General features: G+C 41.9%; 2 protein-coding genes across 4 annotated transcripts in view; one reads left to right on the top strand and one right to left on the bottom strand.

Annotated features, from left to right (window-relative positions):
• Positions 1 to 2488, bottom strand: part of LOC123505119 (bone morphogenetic protein 2-like) — a 20804-nt gene extending 18316 nt beyond the window's left edge. The window contains exon 1 of the mRNA XM_045256192.1: positions 1331 to 2488. The gene's annotated coding sequence lies outside the window, so the exon portion shown is untranslated. The remainder of the gene's footprint in view (positions 1 to 1330) is intronic.
• The window catches only part of LOC123505118 (alanine--glyoxylate aminotransferase-like), a 90132-nt gene that overhangs the window by 39852 nt on the left and 42780 nt on the right, over positions 1 to 7500 (top strand). The window lies entirely within an intron of this gene.

Below are 7500 nucleotides of genomic sequence, written 5' to 3'. Positions count from 1 at the left end.
TTTTAATGGACAGAGTGATAGAGTTTAGATAGTGAGTTTAGCCAATGACCTATGTAGGCTTGCGTGGCTTGCGTTGCGTAACACCAAGAAGTGGAGTGCGGTGACGTTGTTGGTGAATTAGATTTCAGCAGCATTCCACAGTTTTTTTCCCTCTTCCAAGAACCTTTACATGTTTGAGGTATGCACGCTGAGGTGGGAGTGAAGCTAGTTTATGGTTGGTGTGGGAGAGTCCATGCAGGCAACTTCCATGCCACGCCTGGTCCCGACACGTGCAATGGTGCATCAAAGCTGCTTCATACCAACTTACTTCTTTACAGAGTCAAAGTAAAAGAAATGTACGGTGTATGACCCTTACTGGAGTCATTATGGATTAAAACTTTTATAATACACACACACACACACACACACACACACACACACACACACACACACACACACACACACACACACACACACACACACACACACACACACACACACACACACACATATATATATATATATATATATATATATATATATATATATATATATATATATATATATATATATATATATATATATATATATATATATATATATAAACCTATTTTTTTCCAGCGTGAAGTATGGATGATGATTAATACATGAGGATAGATCCAAATTATTTTACCTCGTGTGTGAGATAAGGGTATGGAACAGCATGGATAGGGATGTATATTTTGAAAACCTATTTCATTAGGATGCTCTTGAAAGTACGACGTACTACATCATAGATCCTTTCACATTCAAGCCGTGCACGTGATGGCAGCACAGAACTTTATTTATTGTTTCTGGCCTCTCTATGCTCCAGGGAGAGTGAAAAAGTCGGTATATCAAAGTTAATGAACTTTTCATAATGAATGCCCCGACCATCACCTCCACGCACGCATGTGGTGATGCTGCTCCGCTACACGCTCCCACCCGCCATGAGTGACTGTTTTCTCTGTCCATTCATTCACGTTCCCTGTGTCCCGGGGTCCCTACAGCCTCACTCACGTTTTCTTCACTTGATCTCCTACACACTACTGCTATCTCGACAAAGTTTAGACAGAAAGACCTTGGATGCATTAGCGGAAGAAAAACAAACACTTTATCATTCGCATTGTTGATTCCAAAGACATTTCCTTCACAGTTAACGTCTATACTATGAAAACATTATTATTAGTAAGAGAATGCAGGCCATGCTCCTTCTGTTAGTTCTTTTACTCTTTTTACTACTGTTAGTTCTCTGGAGAGGACAATATTATGCAGTTTCATAACAAATAGGTGTCGTCTACAAGATCAGGTGACATGCATAACCAAGACTCACTGGACGCCTGCACAATGAGGCGAGTCGGTGAGGGAAGCAAGGCACCCTGTGGAGCGCGCAGCCGCGGGGCGGGCAAGAGGTGGTCGTCAGGGTCACGCCACATCACTCACATCTCTTCGGCGACCACAGCGAGCTGCTGGGTTACCGAGCCGACCACCCCACCGTGGAGAGGCTTAAGATGAAACTCCTTGCACCTGCTGCTGCCCAGTGGCCCTGAGGACGTCTTTGCCTTGGCTGGCTGACTTACGAACAGGAATGTGCCTCTCGACGCTACCGGTCACAGTGGCACTGTTAAGGTCTCCTGTGCTATAACACGGAACCAGGTCCTACACAATCACTATAGGTGATGATACGTTCTGTGATGAACATCAGTTCTCCTTACTCACTCACTTGCAGACCTCAGCGACCACTTTTCGTTCGACACTTGGATAGCTTAGCAATGCTCACCACGAGTTGTGTGTTCACTGGCACAGCAACTCAAACATCAAAGCACAAGGAGCACAGGTTACTCATATATTGCTAGTGGCAGTGCGTCACACTTGGTCGCCAGTCTTCACCTGACACCAAGAGGAACACTGAAATATCTTCTGGGAATTTCACAAAGTTTCTTAGAAACACGCTTTTTCTCTGCTAGGATATTAAACTCTTACGAGGAGTCTACTATTCCTCGTCTTATTGTGAATGGATGAGAAGTCTTGTGCCTTCCAGGTGAGCCGATGCCTCCCGTGGTAACAGATGGCAGCAGCTGGATCTTTACACTCGAAACATTGGATTCAATTCAATCACTCGTATTTAAGAAGTCAACAGGTGAATTATGGAACACTTTAAGCTTTACTCTGAAGGGATGGAATAGCAGCAGGGAGAAAAGGCAGCGTTGGAGCAGGTAGTACGTAGGAAGTGAGAGTATGACACACAGCTGGGGCCACAGTCGCCTCCCTGGCCTAGCGACTTACAGACCAGGCTGCACCTCTCGCCAAGAACCTCGCTTCACCGACTTTCACTTGGTTGTAGAGCTGCTTTGATAGATATCTTGGAAACTGAATGTATCCTTTCTTCAGTTGTGGTTAAGGGTGAGTAGAACAAAACTGTGGACGAGACGAGCGGGTACAGGTGGGTGTCGGAGCTCCTGGCTGATGCTTGACTAACTGGACGGCGCTGGGCAGGGCAAGGCTCAGGAGGGTGGAGGTCGGGGGAGGCAGGAGGGAGGCACCACAGAGCCCCATCCTGGCCACTCACTGGACTACACTCGCGCATGCGCTAACACACCGATACTTTTCAGGCCTATCCTGACCAGCTGCTGGCTTACCTTGGCTCATGAGGGAGCAGCTTCCCGTCCCTCTAGGCACTGTGCCCACACCAGTTCGCATGACCGTACTTACCGTTTTGTGCCGATCCATGACTTCTTGTTAGAATGTCTCAAATTCTCTGACATGCAGCCATGTGCCATGGAGTTCCTCGCCTTGTCACCAGCAACCATCATGTGCCCTGCAGCTCCTCATGAAGGCACCGCGTCACTCAGGATTGGCTGAGCTGATCTACCTTCTCAAGCAAAAGAACAAAGATCGCTGAGCTGTATCGGCTTATTATTTTTTTTTTCTTTCCTCTTTTATGCATTTTGTCTTTGGTGAATCTCTTGGTTTATTACAAGGATGAGGATTCTGGTGAAAGCACCTATAAGGAATTAGTTTTCTTCTGCAATGATTGTTTTTTGTTGATACAGCCATGAGTGCTTGGTAGACAAACACTTTATGCATGTGTACAGTACCAGCTGACGACTACGAGCACAAGCTGACGCAATGGTTCCCTTACTTATCACCAGCAGCAGGACGCCACAACAATGCCTCCACAACGGATAGAGAGAGAGAGAGAGAGAGAGAGAGAGAGAGAGATGAATTGGAATTAGACCATAAGTCTCGCCTAAGATCTATGCATTGTAAATCACTCCTGCTGGGGTCTTGGTGGCACTGTTTGCCATGCGAGAGGTTATCCAAGCCGCTCACTTCATATTGATGAAGGCTCGCGCGTTCCCCGAACCACAGATCATTAACACACGTTCAGAATTCTCGAAAGGGTTTCTCTCGCGCCGGTTCTGTCATCGGTTTGAGGAAAGGCATAGGTAGAAAGTAAGACTGGCAAGGAGAACTAACACGAAGCTGCCTTAGTAATAAGAAGGCAGTGGTAACACACAGCCAAGTCAATCAAATTCATCGAGTAAGATGAAAGAATCTTAAAAAAATATTAAGCTGCTTCAAACTTAACATTCCTCCCCAGTGCCTGAATCGGGCATCAGTCCTCTCTCTTTTACATTGCGGCGGATCCTCCCTCCCACTAGGCCCCACGAGGCATCAGGTTTGCCTCAGCGTTCCAGGAACAGCCCGGCGGAAGACCTCGTGTTCTCTGAATGATAAAAGCTGCAGGAGTGCACACCTGCAGCTCTGCGCTAGGAATGTATAGCGTGCACGTAACGCTGGAGAGAGAGAGAGAGAGAGAGAGAGAGAGAGAGAGAGAGAGAGAGAGAGAGAGAGAGAGAGAGAGAGAGAGAGAGAGAGAGAGAGAGAGAGAGAGAGAGAGAGAGAGAGAGAGAGAGAGAGAGAGAGAGAGAGAGAGAGAGAGAGAGAGAGAGAGAGAGAGAGAGAGAGAGAGAGAGAGAGAGAGAGAGAGAGAGAGAGAGAGAGAGAGAGAGAGAGAGAGAGAGAGAGAGAGAGAGAGAGAGAGAGAGAGAGAGAGAGAGAGAGAGAGAGAGAGAGAGAGAGAGAGAGAGAGAGAGAGAGAGAGAGAGAGAGAGAGAGAGAGAGAGAGATTTGAAACATTTATTCATAGCAATTAGCTATATAAACATACAAATATGTATTTGCTTTCATGTAAAAATATATACTGTAGGTACATATATAGCTAAAGCTAGCCTATATAAAGCATAGCTTTTTAGGCATGAAATAAATATCCTTAAAAATATTAAACAATCTGGCTGGGGCAACAATATCTATTACTGTAATGATGACATTATTATAACTATATATAATATCCTGGTATTAGATTCATATATTACACAAAAGATAATTAAGATTCGTTTATTACTTAAGACAATAAAAAGAATGGATGACTATTCATAGGAGGTGTACAATTTGTTCATGTATACAGACATACAGACATTCCAATTTTACATATAAATACAATATATGAGCAGACATACACATGTTAAGATATATATACTAACTAATAATTTCATATACATAATTCATTTGTAGGATAGTTTAGCTTTACAAACATGTTGGATCTCAGCTAGTATTTGGGAGTTAGTTAATATGTCATTATGATATTGTGTTTCAATCGGCTTTTGAATGTGTTGAGGGAAGGAGCGTCTTGAATTTCTTTGGGAATAGTATTCCAAGTTACAGGACCCAAATAAGTTGTTGAATGTTGAAATTTTGATAAACGATGAATAGGAAAGCTAAGGTTGTTGCGGTGACGGGTACTATAATTATGAGATGGGAGGAGGTCACGCATTTCATTCTTATTCTTATACATAAGTTTAGCTATTTCCATTTTTGTTATATCATCCAGTTTCAAGATTTTTGTTTCTTTGAATAGTGAATTAGTATGTGCTAAATATTCACTGTTAGTAATAATTCTTACTATTTTTTTGAGTAATAATCTTTTATGGGGTTAGATAGGTGGTGTATGTTGTACACCAAATGGGATTACAGTAAGTAAGTAGTGGATAAATGTGTGCATAGTATATTAATTTTAGTACATTAAAAGGCATGATATCTTTTATTTGATATAGTAAAGCAATGTGTCTTGATATTTTTAGTGTAAGATTATGTATGTGATGTTTAAATAATAATGAATCATCATAATCGACACCAAGAAATCGTATTCTAATTGTTTTAGAAATAATTTCATTGTTGATTTTTAAATTCATTAAATGAGGTGTTTTTGTAGTAGTGAATAACATAAAGAGAGAGAGAGAGAGGTGGGGGGAGAACTAAGTCAGCTTTCATCAGACGAATATAATGGTGTAGCATAAGAGGCTTCTGGGACATTCTTTTGTTTACTTAGACCATTGTTTCTAAATCTTTTTTCGGAAGTGGCCTCCTCCAAGGTAATTTGAGTTATCGTGGCCTCCTCCCCTTAACTTACTACACCTTAGGAAGTAGTTATAGTAATGATCGTTGTTAGGATAGGACTATGGACTTGAAATTCATACTCCACTATAGTCCGTTCATCCAAAGAATCCAGGCCGAAACTGCTAGTTCGGTTGGCAGCCTACCATCCCGCCGCCACTAAACCTTCCGACATTTTTTCTTCAAGTACATTTATTTTTCTTCACTTAACTCAATAGATATACAAGTTTATAGCTTGAAGAAAAATAAATGTACTTGAAGAAAATTTAAGTGTCGGGAAGGTTTAGTGGGGGCGGGGGTGGGCAGGGCTGCCAACCGAACTAGCAGTTTCGGACTGGATTCTTTGGATGAACGGACTATAGTAAATAAATAAACTTCATAATTTGGGTGAAAATTTTATTTGATAATTCACAAATAATAAAAAAGAATAGGTAGATTAAGGCTGCCTTTTTCAAAAAGTTAAAGGACAAATGAATCAAAATGGGACAGAATGTCCGTAAAAGGACAAACATAGCAACCCTGAATCCAGTGTTGCCAACTCATGAGAAGTGAATTTTACCAGGATTACATAAAAAAGACGCTGAAGTCGTTAATTGAAGCAGTAGAACACCTAACAAGAAAACAATGTAAAACAAATATGAAAATACGAAGTTTATATGAGCAACGCAAACTTAGGAAGTTCTGTGGCCCCCTGTGGCCCATGTTGGGCCCCCATTTTCCTAATTTTGTCCTGTGGTCCCTGAACATTTTTCATGACCCCCAGGGGTACCATATAGCCCACGTTGAGAAACCCCGCAGCGACTCGTCTCGTCAAGAACTGCCCAAATATTCCCAGAGCGTTCCTGGCTGCCAGAAACACAAGTTGCTCCCCTTAACAATGCATTTATTGATCTAATCGTTTATTTACGTTGCGTTCCCGTCATCTCTCTCTCTCTCTCTCTCTCTCTCTCTCTCTCTCTCTCTCTCTCTCCTTGGAAGGCTTATCGACCTGATAGGAATGCATTTCCTTGTTTTCTGAAGTTGTCCTACCATGCTTGCACTCTGCTTAGTAAAATCCTTCTAACTCTGTCTATCAACATATGCTATCCCTTCCTGCCTGAAGTGTGCCTACATTTATACTCCTCCTAAAAAGGTTGATCATTCTAATCCCTCAAACTACTATTCAATTGCTTTATCTTACATTTTTCCTGAACAGGAAGATTTTTAAACATATATCACTTTTAAACCTTTTGTTTAATCTAATGGTCAAAATGGCTTCCGTCAAGTCGCTCTACTGCTGATGTTATGGCTTTCCTTAATGAGTTTTTTTATCCACTTCTGGGGATTTTGGTGAAACTTTTTCTTTTGCCTTAGACACATCAAAACTTTTGATAGAGTATGGCACAAAGCTTTCATTTCCAAGCTGCCCTCCTTCGGTTTCTATCTTTCTGTAACTTCCTCTTAGGTTTTCTCTCTGATTGTCCTATCGTTGCTGTAGTAAACGGCCGGTGTTCTTCCCTTAAAATCTATTAACAATGGTGTTATTCAGAGGTTTTTGAAGCTTTTGAAATAAAATTGTCATGGAAGCAAGTAAAATTTTAATGTTTGTAATGAGTATATAATTATAAAACCTACTTCCATCGTCGCAGAATTAAGCAGAATATAAACACTTCTATACGCCGGTACTCTTGGTGTACACATTACAGCAGTGTGGCGCAGTCTTGGTCAGAAGTCAATTAACTTATACATTTGATTTCTTTATAATGTTTTGTGTATTTCCATTGTGTAGTTACATCCCGTACCTATTTACTGCTAGATGAACAGGGGCCACATATTAAGAGACTTGCCCATTTGCCTCGCCGCTTACCGGGACTCGAACCCGGCCCTCTCCATTGTGAGTCGAGCGTGCTAACCACTACATTACGTGTGTGTGTGTGTGTGTGTGTGTGTGTGTGTGTGTGTGTGTGTGTGTGTGTGTGTGTGCGTGCGTGCGTGCGCGCGCACTCAGGGTGACAAAAAATTTCTCAGTCTTTCCTTATAGTCATAGTAGATGAACAAATAATAATG

Source organism: Portunus trituberculatus, chromosome 17 (genome assembly GCF_017591435.1).
Source record: "Portunus trituberculatus isolate SZX2019 chromosome 17, ASM1759143v1, whole genome shotgun sequence".
In the NCBI taxonomy this organism is placed as follows: domain Eukaryota; kingdom Metazoa; phylum Arthropoda; class Malacostraca; order Decapoda; family Portunidae; genus Portunus; species Portunus trituberculatus.
Note: the sequence above shows the minus strand (reverse complement) of the source record. Positions and strands in the feature narration are given on the sequence as shown.